Raw genomic sequence first — 19,833 nt, 5'->3', positions numbered from 1 at the left:
AATATTAAGAATTTTTTGAGACTTGAGAGACGAAGTGGCCTTCTTTTATACTCTAAGGAGGGACTTTACATCTTTACATCTCAAGTTTGTTCTCCCTGAAATGCATTCCCAGACTCCTTTCTACCTAGAAACCCATTTCTTCAGCTCCTCCCCGTCCTCCTCCTCCTCCTTCTTTTTTGGTGTTTCTTCTGTTACAAACAACTTGAGAAACCTTTCAAAATTAGCACCAGAAGTTTTATCACTTCCAGCCCTTCTTTCTCTAATAAAGTCATTACTTTAAGACAGTACAATTTGACTGTGTCTACCTTTCCTACTAAACTGCGAATTATTTGCAATTTGGGACAGGATTTGTTCTGAAGCAATGTGTGTTTCTTAAAGTGGTTGGTAAATTAAGGAGCGATAGCATTTAAGAGGAATTTCTGTTGATTCCTATTTGAGTTGGCCCAGAATGTTCATGTTTTGAAGTGATCAGATATAAGCTTTCTTATAATTAAAGAACAAAATTTAGCTGCATGTAAGAAAAACACCCAAAACTTTGGCCAAAGTACCTTTCTTTACCAAGAAACAGATGATTGAGTGGCTTCAAGAACTGCTAACTTTCTGCTCTGTTAAGTTATTAAGAGATCCATACATTCGTTCTCTACATCTGTGTTTTTCTGGGTGGGATGAATTAGGAGATTGAGTATGACACATATATACTACTATGTATAATGTAAAATAGATAACTAATGAGCATCTATTGTACAGCACAAGGAACTCTACTGAGTGATCTGTGGTGACCTAAATAGGAAGGAACTCTAAAACACAGGGGTTAATATGTATAGGTATTGCTGATTCACGTTGCTGTTCAGTAGAAACTAACAAAGTTGTAAAGCAACTATACTCCAGTAAAAAATTTTTAAAAGAGAACAAAAAAAAACCAATCAAGGGAAGTATCTGTTTGGGTCTTCCTCCCACTTGTTTGGTTGGGTTGTTTGTTTTTCTGATATTGAGCTGCATAAGCTGCTTGTATATTTTAGAGATGAATCCTTTGTCAGTTGTTTCATTTGCAATTATTGTTCTGTAAATTTAATTTTATTTTTGTTTGGAGGATAATTACTTTACAATATTGTGTTGTTTCTACCATATATCAACATGAATCAACCATAAGTATATATATCCCCTCCCTCTTGAGTCTCTCTCCCACCTCCCACCCCTTCCTACCCTGCTGCATTGTCACAGAGCCCTGGGTTTGGGTTCCCTGCATGATACAGCATATTCCTGCTGGCTATCTGCTTTACATATGGTAATGTGTATGTTTCAATGCTATTCTTTCTCTCACTACTTCCCCTACTGTGACCAGAGTCTGTATGTTTGTGTCTCCTTTGCTGCCCTGCAAATAGGATCATCAGTACCATCTTTATAGATTCCGTATATACATGTGTTAATTTATGATATTTTTCTCTCTTTCGGCCTTACTTCACTCTGTATAATAGATTCTAGTTTCATCCACCTCATCAGAACTACTCAAATGCATTCCTTTCTCATTTGCAATTATTTTCTCCCATTCTGAGGGTTGTGTGTTCATCTTGTTTATAGTTTCCTTTGCTGTGCAAAAGCTCTTAGTTTAATTAGGTCCCACTTGTATATTTTTGTTTTAATTTCCATGACTCTAGGAGGTGAGTCAAAGAAGATATTTCTGTGACTTATATCAAAGACTGTTTTGCCTATGAGAAGCGGCAACATATATCTACAATGGAATATTACTCAGCCATAAAAATGATATGAGTCAGTTCCAGTGAGATGGATGAACCCAGAACCTGTTCCATAGAGTGAAGTAAGTCAGAAAGAGAAAAACAAATTTCGTATATTAACACATATATACAGAATGTAGAATAATGGATGCACCTATTTGCAGGGCGGGAATAGAGATGCAGACATAGAGAACAGACTTTGGACACAGTGGGGGAAGGCAAGGGTGGGATGAATTGAGAGGATAGCATTGACATATATACACTATCACGTGTAAACTGGATAGCCAGTGGGAAGCTGCTGATTGAGCAGAGGGAGCTCAGCCGGGTGCTCTGTGACAACCTAGAGGGGTGGGATGGGGTGGAGAGTGGGGGGAGGTTCAGGAAGGAGGAGACATATGTGTAATTGTGGTTGATTTATGTTGTTGTATGACACAAGCCAACACAATATTATAAAGCAGTTATCCTCTAATTAAAAGCAAATTTTAAAAATCAAGTGAAGAATCTATCTATTGCTTGAGAACAAAGCAATCTCTCTATCTTTATCTTTATTCAAAGGAGAGATTTCAAGTGTAGATAAAGATGTTACAAAGATATTTTCCCATATTTAAAAAAAAAATTGTGAGTGCAGAATTTCTGATGCTATTTGGTTTTTTGTGAAGCTTAAGACTTTTCATATATCCTATAGAGTGTGTGCAGAGGCCTGCAAATTAAACCTACAAAAGACAGATCAACAGGAGAAATACATGCACATTTAACTTGACATTAATATTTTATGTAGCCTGAAAGCCTTCATAGAGAAGAAAAATGGTGTAGGAATGGGATAGACCTGGGAACTTCCATGCCATGTTAACAAAGAACAGTTCACTGTGGAGATCATACATGACAAAGGGGCTGGGCTGGGGATGCTAAATTTTGGGAAAGTTAGGAAATATGTGGGGTTCATTTCAGTTCAGTTCAGTCGCTCAGTTGTGTCCGACTCTTTGCGACCCCATGAATCGCAGCACGCCAGGCCTCCCTGTCCATCACCAACTCCCAGAGTTCACTCAGACTTGTGTCCATCGAGTCAGTGATGCCATCCAGCCATCTCATCCTCGGTCGTCCCCTTCTCCTCCTGCACCCAATCCCTCCCAGAATCAGACTCTTTTCCAATGAGTCAACTCTTCGCATGAGGTGGCCAAAGTACTGGAACTTCAGCTTTAGCATCATTCCTTCCAAAGAAATCCCAGGGTTGATCTCCTTCAGAATGGACTGGTTGGATCTCCTTGCAGTCCAAGGGACTCTCAAGAGTCTTCTCCAACACCACAGTTCAAAAGCATCAATTCTTCGGTGCTCAGCCTTCTTCACAGTCCAACTCTCACATCCATACATGACCACAGGAAAAACCATAGCCTTGAATAGACGGACCTTTGTTGGCAAAGTAATGTCTCTGCTTTTCAATACGCTTTCTAGGTTGGTCATAACTTTTCTTCCAAAGAGTAAGCGTCTTTTAATTTCCTGGCTGCCATCACCATCTGCAGTGATTTTGGAGCCCAAAAAATAAAGTCTGACACTGTTTCCACTGTTTCCCCATCTATTTCCCATGAAGTGATGGGACCAGATGCCATGATCTTCATTTTCTGAATGTTGAGCTTTAAGCCAACTTTTTCGCTCTCCTCTTTCACTTTCATCAAGAGGCTTTTTAGTTCCTCTTCACTTTCTGCCATAAGCGTGGTGTCATCTGCACATCTGAGGTTGTATGGGGTTAATGAGAGGTAAGGTTTATTTTAGTAGGTTTGTTTGCACAGATTCATTGTGGCAATCACATTTCATGTCTGGACAGAAGAATATTCTCTTCTTTTTAGTGCATGGTGGGCACTTTGCTCACAGGAAATCCTATGTCCTATTTTTAGGTAGAATGAGGTTGACCAGAGAGCCCTTCCCACATCTGCTGTTTGTCAAGTACTTGCAGGTCAAAATCATCCACATGGCAGGGTGGCAATTTGGGGCTGGCATGTTCTGATCCCCTTCAGAGTGTAAGGATTTTTTTCCCCCAAAATCAGCACCACTACAGTCATTTGAGGGAGAAAACAGCAAAATCTTATTAGGAACTTTTAAATTGGGTAGGACCAGAGAGCTTGGTCTGCCTAATATCTGGGTATTTACAGCTGCATGGGAGACCAAGTCCAGCACGTGAGGTGTCATCATTAAAACAATGAATGAAGGATGTTCTGAGCATTCACATGAAGCCCATTCAGAAAGTGCTGCATTTTTCTTATCAGAAAAGTAGTGTTGAGAAAAATGAAGGCAGAATCTGACCGGAACTTCAGCACAAGCCCGGACATGATGGTGCCCTTGAAAGGGGGTCATGCGCTATTTACAAAGCAGGAGAGGAACATTCCCAGCCAAGCTGTAGGATGAGAGCCAGGGCTGGCTGGAGGGGTTTGAATGGGATCATGGCACCTGATCCCATGAGTTTTTGCCTGACCAGACCTGCCCCCACACAAGGCAGACTCGGTAAATCTTCAAATAAGGGGAAAGTGAAAGTGTTAGTCTTTCAGTTGTGTCTGACTCTTGGTGACTCCATGGACTGTAGACTGCTGGGCTCCTCAATTCAGGGAATTCTCCAAGCAAGAATACTGGAATGGGTAGCCATTGCCTGCAGGGGGTCTTCCCAACCCAGGGATCAAACCTGGGTCTCCCACATTGCAGGCAGATTTTTTTTTTAACCATCAGATAAGTAGAAAACTCAGCAGTGGCCACAGGACTGGAAAAGGTCAGTTTTCATTCCCATCCCAAAGAAATGCACTGTCAAAGAATGTTCAAATTACTGCACAATTGTACTCATCTCACACGCTAGCAAAGTAATGCTTAAAATTCTCCAAGCCAGGCTTCAACAGTATGTGAACAGAGAACTGCCAGATGTTCAAGCTGGATTTAGAAAAGGCAGAAGAACTAGAGATGAAATTGCCAAAATTTGTTGAATCATAGAAAAAGCAAGAGAATTCCAGAAAAAAATCTGCTTTATTGACTACGCTAAAGCCTTTGACTGTGTGGATTACAACAAACTGTAAAGTTCTGAGAGAGATGGGAATACCAGACCACCTTACCTGCCTCCTGAGAAATCTGTATGCAGGTCAAGAAGCAACAGTTAGCACCAGAAAAGGAACAACAGAGTAGTTCCAAGTTGGGAAAGGAGTACATCAAGACTGTATATTGTCACCTTGTTTATTTAACTTATATGCAGAGTATATCATGCAAAATGCTGGGCTGGATGAAGCACAAGCTGGAATCAAGATTTCCAGGAGAAATATTAATAACCTTAGATATGCTGGTGAACACCACCCTTATGGCAGAAAGCAAAGAGGAACTAACGAGCCTCTTTATGAGGATGAAAGAGGAGAGTGAAAAAGCTGGCTTAAAACTCAACATTCAAAAAACAAAGATCATGGCATCTGGTCCCAGGGCAAATAAATGGGGAAACAATGGAAACAGTAAGTGTCTTTATTTTCTTGGGCTCCAAAATCTCTGCAGATGGTGACTGCAGTCATGAAATTAAAAGACACTTGCTCCTTGGAAGAAAAGCTATGACCAACCTAGACAGCATATTAAAAATCAGAGACTTGACTTTACCAACAAAGGTCTGTATAGTCAAAGCTATGGTTTTTCTAGTAGTCGTGTATGGATGTGAGAGTTGAACCATAAAGAAAGCTGAGCACTGAAGAATTGATGCTTTTGTACTGTGGTGTTGGAGAAGACTCTTCAGAGTCCCTTGGACTGCAAGAAAATCAGACCTGTCAATCCTAAAGGAAATCAGTCCTGAATATTCATTGGAAGGACTGATGCTGAAGTTGAAACTCCACTACTTTGGCCACCTGATGCAAAGAACTGACTCACTGGAAAAGACCCTGATGCTGGGAAAGATTGAAGGCAGGAGAAGAAGGGGATGACAGAGGATGAGATGATTGGATGACATTGCCAGCTCAATGGTCATGAATTTGAGCAAGCTCTGGGAGTTGGTGATGGACAGGGTAGCCTGGCGAGCTGCAGTCCATATGGTCGCAAAGAGTTGGACAAGACTGAGCAACTGAACTGAACTGAAGGGGATTCTGCCCCAGTTCCCCAGCCCTGCTCGCTTCCCCAGGTGTAACAGTGGCCAAGCCACTTGAGCTCAGGTTAACCGCCACCCAGCCCCTGCTTCTGTGCAGGCGCAGGGCAAATGTGGAACCTGGAGACCAACTGGGCTGGAGGTCTTAAAGCTGCTCAGAGATGATCAGACCTCATCCATGGTGGCCAGGCTGAGACAGTGTGGGTTTGTCTGTATGTGTATTTAAAAACAAACAAACAAACAAAAACATGAAATAGAGTCAATTTACAGTTACATTGCAAGTGTATAGCAAAGTGGTTTGATTATATCTATGTATGTATTCTTTTTCAGACTGTTTTCCATTATAGTTTATCATAAGATATTGAATTAGTTCCCTGTGCTTTACTGGAGGTCCTTATTGTTTAGGGGCTGCAGTGTTTTTTCAGGTGGTTCACGTTATTCTGGGCAAAGCAGGATTCTGATGACGCTTGGTGGTAGAAAGGTGTGGGGGGAGGTGGGTGCTGCAAAAATGCTGCCCCCACCCCCTCAGGTCCTTCCAGCCGTGGATCCAGACTTGAACCCTGTGGAGTGAGAGGGGAGGCCCCGCCTATGGCCCACAGTTGTTCACAGCCATGAGATCCACCCACCAGCAAGAAGAGAGAAGTCAGCATGCTCACTGGCACCCCCATCACAAATTTGCGTTGGCTCCCGCCGGTTAGTCCGACTGAAGCGATCATCCACCAGGGATGGTGGATGGGGAGGGGCACTGAGGGAGGGGCCAGCAGGTTATAGTCTCGCAGGAAAACTGAGTCTCCCAGCAGGTGAGGTACTAAGCTGACAGGGAATCTCAGCAGCCTTCTTTGAAAATATTGCCAATGGAGCTCAACTTTCTGCTGTACTTGGCCTCTGGCCCCATGAAATGGACTGAGCAGCTTTGAGATGACGCCCAGGGGGCGGGACGACACACAGGACATGGTCTGTAGCAGCATCATCTAGGAGGTCTCCTCTCCCCTCTTCAGAGAAGCCCCGTGTCATCCTTGTTGGACACCTTCTCCATCTCAGCTGGAGGAAAATCCTTCATGCTGCCCAGGTCAGTGGAGAGGCTGGTAGATGTCTCAGCAAAAGGCTCAGGCCTTGGAAGAGCCTATCTTCCCTTCCATTTGCAGTGTCCTTGGCATAGGTGAAGAAGTTTGGAGGGTAGAGGACCTTCCTCCCCAGCACACTGGTCCCAGTGGTTGGGGGAGTCACGACCCATCTGATGAGTAGCTTCACTCAGAGCAGCAGGGGACTGAGCACCTTCATGCTGGTGCCCAGCGTCATGAAAAGACCTTGGTGGTTAGGTCAGGGGTGGTCCCCAAAGCCCAGGTCCTCAACACAGGGTGCCTCCTGCAGGCTGAGAGTGGGGGTGTGCAAGGCTGCGCAGGGATGCATGGGTGTGGATTGAGAGCAGGCATGAACCCCACCGCGGCTCCTGCTCTGGCTCCCACCACCCTTGGGTAGCCCTGGGCACCACTGCAATCCCAGGGCCCAAACTCTAGTTTTAATTTTGATTAAACTGTCCTCTTAAATGTTTTCAGGCCCTACATCTCTGGAGAGGATGTGGGGGAGGAGAACAAACTCCAAGGTACAGGGTTTGTGAGAGAGGATAAGTTCAAGTGATGCTGGGGATTTACTTCTACTAATAACTTTCATTAAGATTATTAGTATGTGTGTTAAAGTTCTATTCCAAAATTTCTTAAGTTTTGATTGAATTTCCCCCACTCCTATTTTTTTCCCATAATACAGGATGCAAAGTTTTTTAGTAAACTGTGTTTAATGTTACAGCAGAAATGCACATATCTGCAGTTCTTAGCAAAAAGAAAGTTCTCAAAAATATTTGCTAATTGGGCAGGAAATATAACCATGAGGATAGTCCCAGAACATTTTACCTGAGTGTCTCTTATTTATAGCTGAGCTCACCTTATCTCAGATTCCTAAAAAATTATCTACCTCAACAGCCCCAATTCCTCTGTGAAATAAACCATTTCTGTTTCTCGTTATGCCTTATTTATTCTCCTCCCAACATGAACTCTTAATTACCTGTGTGTCTGTGTTCCCCATTAGACTATGAGTTCTACCAGACTGGGTGCCCGATAGGCACTCCACAAACACAAATTGTTGAATGCGTGAATCAGTGTCGGGCAATGTTTGTATCAGTTGTCAACCTAGAATCTTAATTTCTCTTGGGAGAGATAGAAAAATGACAAACTGTATCCGTCAACAGCAGGAAAGCTATTTCTAATAATGTCTTACACTTATTAAGTAATACATATGGACAAATGATTTAATATAACCCTCATAACTATCATATCAGGGCTTCCCCAGTGGCGCGGACAGTGGTAAAGAATCTGCCTCTATGTGGGAGATTCAGGTTTGATCCTGGGTCAAGAAGATCCCCTGGAGAAGGAGCTGGCAACCCGCTCTAGTATTCTTGCCTGGAGAATCGCGTGGACAGAGGAGCCTGTCTATACAGTCCATGAGGTTGCAAAGAGTTGGACATGACTGGCAACTAACGCACACACATACATCATATCAAAGAGTACTATTTTGCCCTCACTTCATAGATGAGGCTTATTCCTTGGAAGAAAAGCTATGAAAAATCTAGACAGTGTATTAAAAAGCAGAGATATCATTTTGCCCAACAGGTCCCTATGGTCAATGCTATGGTTTTGCCAGTAGTCATAAGTGACAGCTGGACCATAAAGTAGGCTGAGCACCAAAGAAATGATGCTTTCAAACTGTGGTCCTAAAGAAAACTCTTGAGAGTCTCTTGGACAGCAAGGAGATCAAACCAGCCAATGCTACAGGAAATCAACCCTGAATACTCATTGGAAGGACTGATGCTGAGGCTGAAGCTCCAATGCTTTGGCCACCTGATGTGAAGAGCTGACTCGTTGGAAAAGACCTTGATGCTGGGAAAGATTGAGGGCAGGAGGAGAAGGGAGCAAAACAGGACGAGATGGTTGGATGACATCATTGACCCAATGGACATGAGTTTGAGAAAACTCCAGGAGATTGTGAAGGACAGGGAAGCCTGGCATGTTGCAGTCCATAGGGTTGCAAAGAGTTGGACATGACTAAGCGACTGAACTGAATTGAACTGAACTGAACTTTGCTTCTGAAATAGCATCATCTCATATAGATTGAGACATGGCGAAAATTTAGTCAAAGAGAGACAAAATGACATAAGATAATGCTTTATAAATGCAGAGTCCAGGAACTTCCCTGGTGATCCAGTGGTTAAGAAGGACTCTGTGCTTCCACTGCAAGGGCTGTGAGTTCAGACCCCAGTCAGGAAGCTAAGATCCCACATGCCCTGGTGCCCAAAACACAAAATACAGAACAGAAGCATCACTGTAACAAATTCAATAAATAAAGACTTTAAAAATGGTCCACAGGAAAAGTAATGCAGAGTCCAAGTTCTGTATAGGAGTGTACAGTCATCAGAAGCAGGTCTGCAAAATGTCGCCTCACGAAGGCCCTTTGAGAGCCTGTTCTAAAGGAAGGACTCAGAATTAGCCAATTCACCGATAATTTATAAACAGTTTCTACTCCAGGGTGTAGTGGTACTGAAAAAATTAGAAAATTAAAAAAAATTTGAAAACAGGTTATACTGTTAAGTAAACTAAAATAGCCCCATACCTCAAATTATCCTCTGGGTCATAACCTCAAAATTATCTGGGTTATTTCATTTATTTTCAGAGCCAAGTTTTTATCGATAAGTTTCCATTTCATTCTTTCCCAAGTAATTTAAAATTCAATATTTGAGAGCCTGTGGTCTTAAGGTTTACTCTATCTGTTATACAGAAAGTAGAGTTTGTGTGTATGTGTTTGTCAGTGAGAGCAGCCGTAAGAATGCATATGTATGCATTCTTATGTGTATGTCATGTAGATTACCACATTCCATACAAAAGTATTCTTATTAACAAGAGGAAAACTGGAGAAACACATTTATGTAACTCCCCTATGCATAAAGAGTTTTTTTTTTAATTTGTCAGTTTGCATATTTGTTTTCTCTGTATATCTGAATTGTTTTGTGATAGCTATTCAAAGTTTATTTGAACAGTTTGGCTGAATAAATGAGGAAAGAAGAGTGAGAATAAAGACAAGTGGATATAGCTTGATTTTGTGAGAAACCAGAAGGCAACTTTAAAAGATTTTTCTCAATTCGGGATGTATAAGCAAATGGTGCCCTTTACAATTTGCTATTCTTTGAAGCTGGTATTTCAGAGAATATGTTTTTGTGCTTTAAATTGGATAATTTATAAATGAATGCTCCCAAAGGAACTCTTAAAATCAAAGAAAAAATATGCTGCTGGAAAATTGATTTGTCACCAGTACATTTTAGCCTAAATATTTTTCAACTTTGATAATGACTTGATTTAAAATTTCATTTGTGGAACATCAGGAATATGCAAATAATGTAGATGGGAGGGATGGATGTGGGGAAGGTGTCTCCTGGGGAAATGTTTCAGCCGCATCTCTCGTAGCATCTCATGGAAATAGACCATTACTTGCAGTTGTACTTACATACCTCAAATTTAATATGTGATTCCAGTTGGAAAAGAAGGAAAACAACATTCATGCTGAGGCTTCTGATCATCAGGTGCTTATTTGGTGTTTTCTGGATGTCTGGGCAGATCTGATTTAATTTGCAAGGCAATCTTGAGAGCAAGGTGATACCCTGATTCTACTGATGGGAAAGGTGAGGCAGAGAGGCTGGAGGGAGTCATTCACAATGAAAGTCTTTTAATAACCATTTTTAAATTGAAGTGTGGTCAATTTGCAATTGCTGTTACTTTGCCAACAAAGGTCTGTATAGTCAGAGCTATGGTTTTTCTAGTAGTCATGTATGGATATGAGAGCTGGACCATGAAGAAGGCTGAGTGGTGAAGAATTGATGTTTTTGAACTGTGGTGTTAGAGAAGACTCTTGAGAGTCCCTTGGACTGCAAGAAGATCAAACCTGTCAATCCTAAAGGAAATCAACTCTGAATATTCATTGGAGGCACTGATGCTGAGGTTGCAGCTCCAATACTTTGGCCTCCTGATGTGAAGAGCTGATTCACTGGAAAAGGCTCTGATGCTGGGAAAGATGGAAGGCAGGAGGAAAAGTGGACAACAGAGGATAAGATGGTTGGATGGCATCACTGACGCAATGGACATGAGTTTAAGCAAGCTCCAGGAGGTGGGGAAGGACAAGGAAGCCTGGTGTGCTGCAGTCCATGGGGTCACAAAGAGTCAGACATGGCTGAGTGACTGAACAACAACAATTTACAATGTTGTGTTAGTTTCAGGTGTATAGCAATGTGATTCAGATCTATATCTATATCTATGTCTATATCTATATCTATATCTATATCTTCCCTGGAGGCTCAGATGGTAAAGAATCTTCCTGCAATGCAGGAGACCCGGGTTTGATCCCTGTGTTGAGAAGATCCCCTGGAGAAAGGAATGGCAACCCATTCTAGTACGCTTGCCTGGAGAATCCCATGGACAGAGGAGCCTGGTGGACTACAGTCTATTGGGTCGCAGAGTCAGACACAACTGAACATGCACGCACACAAATATATAACTGTTTTTGTTGTTATTATAGTTGCTAAGTCGTGTCCATCTCTTTTACAACCCCATGCCTCTTGAGAGTCCCATGGACTGCAAGGAGATCCAACCAGTCCATCCTAAAGGAGATCAGCCCTGGGTGTCCATTGGAAGGACTGATGCTAAAGCTGAGACTCCAATACTCTGGTGACCTGATGTGAAGAACTGACTCATTTGAAAAGCCCCTGATGCTGGGAAAGTTTGAGGGCAGGAGAAGAAGGGGATGACGGAGGATGAGATGGTTGGATGACCTCAGCGACTCAATGGACATGAGTTTGGGTAAACTCCGGGAGTTGGTGATGGACAGGGAGGCCTGGTGTGCCGCAGTTTATGGGGTCACAAAGAATCAGACACTACTGAGCAGCTGAACTGAACTGACTGAGCTGTAGCCCACCAGGCTCTGCTGTCCATGGGATTTCCCAGGCAAGAATACTGGAGAGGGTTGCCATTTCCCTCTGCAGGGGAGCTTCCTGAGCCAGGGATTGAAGCTGCACCTTCTGCACTGGCAGGCATCTTCTTTAGCACTGAGCCACCAGGGTACACATGTATGTATATGTGTGTGTGTGTGTGCATGTGTATATATATACACTTTTTCAGATTCTTTTCCATTGTAGCTTATTACCAGGTATTAAATATAGTTCCTTGGGCTATGCACCAAGTCCGTGTCACTTATCTGTTTTGTATATAGTACTGTGTATCTGATAATCCCATACTCCTAATTTATCTAACATCCTCCCTAGCTGTCCCCTTTGGTTACCATAAGTTTTTTTTCTCTGTCTATGAGTCTGTTTCTGTTTTGTAAGGAGCTCTGCTTACATCATCCTTTAGAGTCCACATGTAATGGTACCGATATGATTTCTCTTTCTCTCACTAGCTTCACTGAGTATGATCATGTGTAGGGCCGTCCATGTTGCTGCAAATGGAACATTTTCCTTGCTTTTTGTGGCTGAGTGGTGAGGTAATGAAATTTTAAAAGGTTTTTATGGCTCTTTCCAACTTCTTCCACGGCAGAAGCAGTTCTCAGGCTTGAAGGGGCATCACAGTCCCCTGGAGGGGGTGCTGGGCTCCACGCTCAGACCTGATGATCTAGGGGTCCTGTGGAGCAGTCGAGACTGCATTTCCACTGAACCAACGTCTCTTAAGTCTCCAGGTGATGCTGCAGCTGATCCTGGGGCCACGCTTTGAGAACCAGTGTTCTGTCTCAGAGGATGGGGTCTCGAAACCCACATCAGTCATGCTCTGTTAATAAAAACTGAGTCTCCAGGGCGTGACTGAAATCTGCAGCCTGATGTGCTTTATTGCGCCTCAGATACAGGGTGTGTGCCTTTGGGGAATACTTGGGGAATAAGGTGGTCTGCCCGGGGGTCCTGAAAGCTACAGGGTAAACACCGTGCATCTTCCAGGAGCACCGGTTTTCTTTGATGGTAAACAGTTTAACATGCAATTTTTATATTAAAACACACGCACACAGCTAAGCTCTGGAGGAGAATACAAATTGATATGCATTCCTAAATAAAGCTGTACATTTCAAAGCAAGTCTGCCCTTGTGGTAAGCAGCTTTAAGCTGTGCTTCCAGTCTCAGAGGATGCAAGTTGGCTGTCCTCTGGCAATGACAGGATTTAGCCGAGGAAAAAAAGCAGCTCACTTTATGTCAATATTAAATACTTTCTTGAGCTGTGAATTTTTGTTTCTGGGTTCACACTGTAGTTTCTCCCTGACCTGATATTCCTTCAGGACCAGGTATATCGGCCTTTTTCTGAGGATGTATAGAAATTTGACATTACTGTTTTTTAGAACTGGATGGTATAAACTTCAAATTTAAAAAAATTATATATATATACACATATAATAGTGGCACAGCGAACTGTATTCAATATCCTATGACAAACCGTAATGGAAAAGAATATGAAAAAGAATGTATGTAACTAGATAACTGACTCACTTTGCTGTACAGAAGAAATTGACACAACATTGTATATCAAGTACATATGTGTGCTAAGTCACTGAGTCGTGTCTGAGTCCTTGCCGACCCATGGATTATAGCCTGCCAGGCTCCTCTGTTCATGGGATTCTCCAGGCAGGAATACTGGCCTGGGTTGTCATGCCTTCCTCCAGGGAATCTTCCAGACCCAAGGACTGAACTGACGTCTCTTAAGTCTCCTGCGTTGGCAGGTGGGTTCTTTACCACTAGCACCACCTCAGAAGCCCAATATCAAGTACAGTTCAGTAAAATCTAAAATAAATTAAGGAAATTAAATATACTTTAAACCTGTTGTCTTCATGGAGGAAAATAATTCAAAGTCAGCCTGGGTGATGTTTCCCTTCACTGGGGGTCTTAGTAAAACCTGGGGTTCACGGCATGGGCCTCTGGATGATACCCAGCCCCTAGCATAGACACAAGTACCCAAGTCAGGGCCCTGTCCCAGGCTCCCCTGTCCATCTGGAGTGAGTGTCCTGCTCCATGCCAGGCAGGAGCAAGAGGCCCTATCTTTGTCCCCAGTTTGCAGCTTGGCTAAGAGTAGTGACACTTCCTTCCTCCTGAAAGTTCTCTCACTACCAGTTTCATTTGGCCCACAAGTAGAGAGTGGTTTTGGTTTTAAATGGCTGAAAAAGATCAAAACAGGAATAATGTTTCATGGCATATGAAAATGATAAGAAATTAAAATTTCCATGCTAGGAAAGGCAGTTTCCATAAATAAAGTTTTATTGGAACACAGCCACGCTCATTCCATTTTATTGTCTACAGCAGCTTTTGGCTGCCTTCCCACTCCAAGGACAGAGATGAGTAGTTGTGATAGAGACTTTGTAGCCCACAAAGTCAAAACAAAGAAACTGTTCTGCAGAAAATGTATGTAGATTCCTGCTCTAGACTCTGTAGGAGGTGACTGCATTCTGCATGTCTTAGATCCAGAATCAGACAGGCCCCTTCCCCTTGTCCTCCCTAGAATAGATTCTATCTTCCGTCTGTCCTTCCCCTGAGGAAAACTTTGGTAACTGGTGGTTGAATGCCTGAGAACTCTGCAACAGAAAAGTAATGTATCCTTAAAATGGGGTACGTTACTTAGGCTCAGAACTCAAGACTTGTAGAGATGAGGAAGGGAAAAGTATCTCTTATTTATTCCTATCCCAGGATTAAAAAAAGAAACAAACAAACAAACTCTAAATTAATGTCAGTACATTTTATTACCCTAATTCTTTTTATTTTTAATTTTACTGAAGGGCTTCCCAGGTGGTACTAGTGGTAAAGAACTCACCTGCCCCTGCAGAGATGTAAGAGATGAGGGTTTGATCCATGGGTTAGAAAGATCCCTTGGAGAAGGAAATGGCAACCCACTCCAGTATTCTTGCCTGGAGAATACCATGGAGAGAGGAACCTGGTAGGCTACAGTCTATAGGGACGCAAAGGGTCAGACACAACTGAAGCAACATAGCACATAGATTATTTGCAATGCTGTGTTAATTTCTGCTGTATAGCAAAGTAATTCAGTTATATATATATGTGAGTGTGTATATATATATATATATTCATTTTCATATTTTCTCTTATGGTTTCTCATGGGATATTGAATATAGTCCCCTGTGCTATACAGTATGGAGAAGGCAATGGCACCCCACTCCAGTACTCTTGCCTGGAAAATCCCATAGATGGAGGAACCTGGAACGGGGGTGGCTGAGGGTCAGACACAACTGAACAGCTTCACTTTCACTTTTCATTTTCATGCATTGGAGAAGGAAATGGCAACCCACTCCAGTGTTCTTGCCTGGAGAATCCCAGGAACAGGGGAGCCTCGTGGGCTGCCGTCTATGGGTCGCGCAGAGTTGGACACAACTGAAGTGACTTAGCAGCAGCAGCAGCTATACAGTAGGACCTTGTTGTTTAGCCATCCTGTATATACTAGTTGGCATCTGCTAATCCCAGACTCCCAGTCCATCCCTCCCTCACCCCCTGTTCCCCTTTGGTAAGCACAAGTCTCTTCTCTATGATCTAAGTCTGTTTTTTTTTTTTTTTTCATAGAAAAGTTAATTTGTGTCATATTTTAGACTGCGCATATAAGTAATATTGTATTTGCCTGGGTTCATAAAGTCTTTGAGAGGAAAGGCTGTGAGAAAATAGGAATGGATATGAGGTTTGCTCTTTATCCCATTGATATAAGAAAGTAAAACAAGCAAAAACCTTTAGTGTCTCCCTAGGTGACTATGTTGGTAATGGAACCACCTGTTCACTTTTTTCTCCAAGGAGAAATGTACTCACTCACATATACCTATGTCCATCCTGCCTTCTTCCCAGAAAGCAACATCTGAATCAGGGCTTGCATGCAGGTAGTTTGTTATGAAGTCTATCCAGGGAATAGACTCGAGAGAGAGGAAAACAGTATCAGAGGAAAAGCCAAGACAAGGGTGCAATTCTTTAGTGTCTTCATTCTTAAAATAAAAAATGCCTTTTTCTGGAGATATAATCCACATAACAAAGTTCCTCCATTTGAAATGTATAATTTCATAGTTTTTGTGTCAAAGTTGTTGTTTTGCAGAAAGTTTTCACTTTCATCTCAGGTTCAAAGGATTTGTTAACAAAATAAGCCACTCGTTATATACAAGTAATGCCAATATTTATTAGAGAATTATCTAGCTTACTGTCAATATATGAACATTAAAAGAAAAGAGAAATACAAACAGCAGAAGATACATCACCAAATTGGGTTTGGACCAACATCCAGACTCAAACGGTGCTGGGAAGTCCTGTGTCACAGCATATCTGGAGTCAGCAATTTTGAAAAGGTCCCAGGCAGCCCATCCACTCCATGGGTGAGACTTTTAGAACTGCAGTTCAGGGTCCCTGCTTATCATCCCAGGGTGCAATGTGATATCATCATCAATCTGTGAGCAAACTGCCACTCTGGTTTCATGTTAATGCAGTTTGTTCTGTCCTGTAAAAGTTGGAATGTTAATCCTGGGGCTTGGTTGGCCAGACCCCCTCCAGGATCTCAACAGTCTCAAGATTCCTCCCCTATCTTATCCATGGTGCTCTCACAGCAGGCAGGCAGGGCACTCACAGTGCAGTCTCCAGGAAGGTTAGAAGCGAGGTCGGAGGCCTGCTCTGCTTTGTCTCTGATGCCTAAATAAGACTATTTATTTAATTTCCCTAACAGTTGTGCAGCCTTCACCACAGTCAGATTTTAGAACATTTTCAGTTTCCCAACAGAAACCTTGTTTCCCTTACTAGTCCCTTTTCCTGGGTCCTGGTAACCACCAATCTAGTTGCTGTCTCCATGCGTTGGCCTATTCCGTATAGCGGGAAGCACATGAGACCTGCCTTTCACTGAGCACATTTTCAAGGTTCAGCCATGGTTCAGAATGTGTCAGCCCTGCACATCTTTTTATTGTCAAATAACATTCCTTTGTCTGAACAAACCACATTTTAATTACTCATTCACCAGCTGGTGGGCATTAGTGTTGTGCCTACTTTTTGGCTATTATAAGGATGCCAGGAACTTTGGTACAGTATACAAGGCTTTGTGTGGAACCGTGTTTTCAATTTTCTTGGGTGTATTCCTAGGAGTGGCCTTGCTGGGTCACATGGTAACTCTATGTTTAACCTTCTGAGGGACTTCTGGCCTGTTTTCCAAAACGGTTATACCATTTTACTAACATGCAATGAATGAGGGTTTCCATTTCCCTACATTCTCAGCAATGCTTGTTATCATCTGTTTTTTTTTTTTTGTCCGTTGTAGGAGGTGTGAATTGATATCACATTGAGGCTTTGGTTTGCCTTTCCTGGCTAATGATAGTGAACACCTTTTGTGTGCTTATTGACCATTAGTATATCTTTGGAGAAAATGTCCATTCAGACCCTTTCTCTATTTTTCAATGATTTGTCTTCTGATCACTGAATCATCAGAACCTGATTATACCATGGAAGTGTGCATTCTTCAGTCTCTCAGCGATGAATGCTGCCACATCCCTCTGAAGGATCAGCAGTTTCAGAATTGTCCACCAAAGGACAGAGGAGTATTCTTCTAGCCACACTTCCCATCCCCTACCTCTCATGTTTCCTTGTAAAGCATTAGCTCCCCTGCACCTTCAGGATTTCCATGGATGAGTCCCAAGTGAGTTCTTGCAGCTGGTCTGCACTGCATTCAGGGGAGCAGCTGAAGTGATGTGCGGTTATGTGGCTGGCAGGTAAAGCTTCCAGGGAGAAGCCTGTTGTTGTGCCAATGGCTGGGGTAAATGGTTTGATGGAAGATGTGAATTAGGGTACAAAGCTACTCAATATAGTGTGTCTACAGAAGTACCTCAGTCTCCTCATGCTGTCCACCGTCTTTAACATTCACAGAGATTTCAAAGCTGTGGTCACCCATCCAAGTCTACAAAATGCTTAAACATGAGGATCTGTGGAATTAGCTTCAGCTGTTACTTTTGCAACTCCTTCTGGGGCCGCAATTAACATTCATTGCCTCTCTCTCTCTTTATTTATTTCCTTCACCTTTAGTCAGCACTTCAGTGCAGACAAGTTGCTTGCTTGGTAGGGTAGCTCAGAGCTTCATCTCTGAGGGATGTAAGTCCTCAATTGTTTTACCTTTCCTCAACTGCGGTTTCTGCAGTTTCCCATTTACAGTTATTACGGAGCACAAAAGCACTGAACCATGCCCCAGGGAAGCCCCGAGGTATCGTGCTGTGCTCCTACCTGCTCGTCATGGTGTACCAACATCCTTTCCCTACATGCTAATGGGATCAGTTAGGACTGCCAACATCATAATGCCTTTTCTCGCTTGATGTTCTACTATAATGAGGAGCCCCCAAATGGCAAGGTGGTAGCTGTAGGTTAAGGTTATGTGGAATCCTACCCAGCAAGAAGAACACATTTCAGAAACTAGAAACTGGGCGTGGGAAGTGTTCTCTCCCTGGCTTGTGCCCCTTGGTGCCATCCAGGCCACTGACTCTGGCTTTTGGGGACATAGCATCATGAGTATCAGCCACGGCTTCAGCACCAAGCCTCAGAGCACGGTGTCCAAGACTCCCAGGCTGTTGTCCCTGAGGCGGGCCCTTTGGGAGACTTCAGTGAGCCAGTCCAATGCTGTCAGGCCGATTGCTTCTGAGTAATGTGATATATGGTGGATCAAGTGATCAAATGTGCATCACCATAAAAAGTGTCTTTTAGTTGGCGATGATAGGTATCATAGGCAGCTATAAAGCTGTTCTGTAAGTCTGTGCATGGTTCCAGCAGAGGGACTGTAGGCCAGGAAGGCAATCCTGTGTCTGGAAGTGGTATCAGTCCCAGGAAGTAATATTCTAAATGTGCTGTGTGTGTGCTAAATCGCTTCAGTTGTATCTGACTCTTTGTGACCCTAAGGACCGTAGCCCACCAGGCCCCATTGTCCATGGGACTCTCTAGGCAAGAAAAGTGGAGCAGGTTGCCATGCCCTCCTCTACGGGATCTCCCTGACCCAAGGGTCAAACCCATGTCTCTCTGTCCCCTGTATTGGCAGGCGGGCTGTTTACCACCTGCACCACCTGGCAAGCCCAAAGGCGGACTTGTCAGGTTTCAGCAGAGGGACCAGGCCAGGAAGACGATTTCATGTCTGGAGTAGGTATCAATTCCAGCAAGTAAAATTCTAGGTAGGAGTCATCTAATAAATCAGTCTACCAGGAAGTGGCTGGCAGCTCTCGTCAGGAGCCAGTGCATCAGACCCTGCTCGTGGCAGGCTGAGTATTCAATGGTGACCGTGGGCAGAGGGGCTTCTTGCTGTGGGACCCACGCACCACCTCCACTGCGGTTACCATCACATAACAACTCTCTTCCTGGGCCCTCTGCCCAGGCTCTAGGGCAATGGTCACTTTAGAGTGAGCTCCAGCACGAAACACAAACGAGCTTGTTTTGCGTCCTTTGCAACAGGTTCACCCCCATGTCTGTTTCTCCTCTTCTAGTCTCACTCTTTCCTGGCAGCTGACCAATAAGAAGAGACATTCAGCAATGCCCAGAATTGGATATTATTGTACATTTCAACTCGGGTCATTTCTTTCTCCATACAAAGCAAAGACCACATTTCCTGTTCTTACTTTTGTCCACTGGGAGGATTTCCCTCCAGGTCACCTCAGACCAGGCTTCTGTAGGGCAGCAGCATCAGCACCAATACCCAGAGCCCATCTGTCAGGGACCTGACCCACGTGTCTCCTTCTAGGATCAATGTCCCCCTGAGGACGTAACACAAGAGTTGAGAGATGGGCCACCTCCTCTGTAAGTTCTTTGTGCCTCCAAGACCCATCTGTGCCTGATCCTGGAGGCACCGTTTTCATCATATGAAGGACTGCCGCAGCCACTCTACATTACGGTTTGACGGGTCTGATAGTATCAGTTCATAATGAGCAACCCAGACACATGCTTTCTTGGTGTTCTCCGGTCAGG

The 19,833-nt window shown here is 43.3% G+C and overlaps 1 pseudogene; it reads right to left on the bottom strand.

The window, feature by feature from the left end:
• Positions 1-6,403: 6,403 nt before the first annotated feature.
• Positions 6,404-18,125, bottom strand: LOC120867656 (annotated as a pseudogene).
• Positions 18,126-19,833: the final 1,708 nt, after the last annotated feature.

The sequence above is a fragment of the Oryx dammah genome, unplaced genomic scaffold (assembly GCF_014754425.2).
Source record: "Oryx dammah isolate SB20612 unplaced genomic scaffold, SCBI_Odam_1.1 HiC_scaffold_9, whole genome shotgun sequence".
Classification (NCBI taxonomy): Eukaryota; Metazoa; Chordata; class Mammalia; order Artiodactyla; family Bovidae; genus Oryx; species Oryx dammah.
This window is presented reverse-complemented; position numbering and strand designations above follow the sequence as displayed.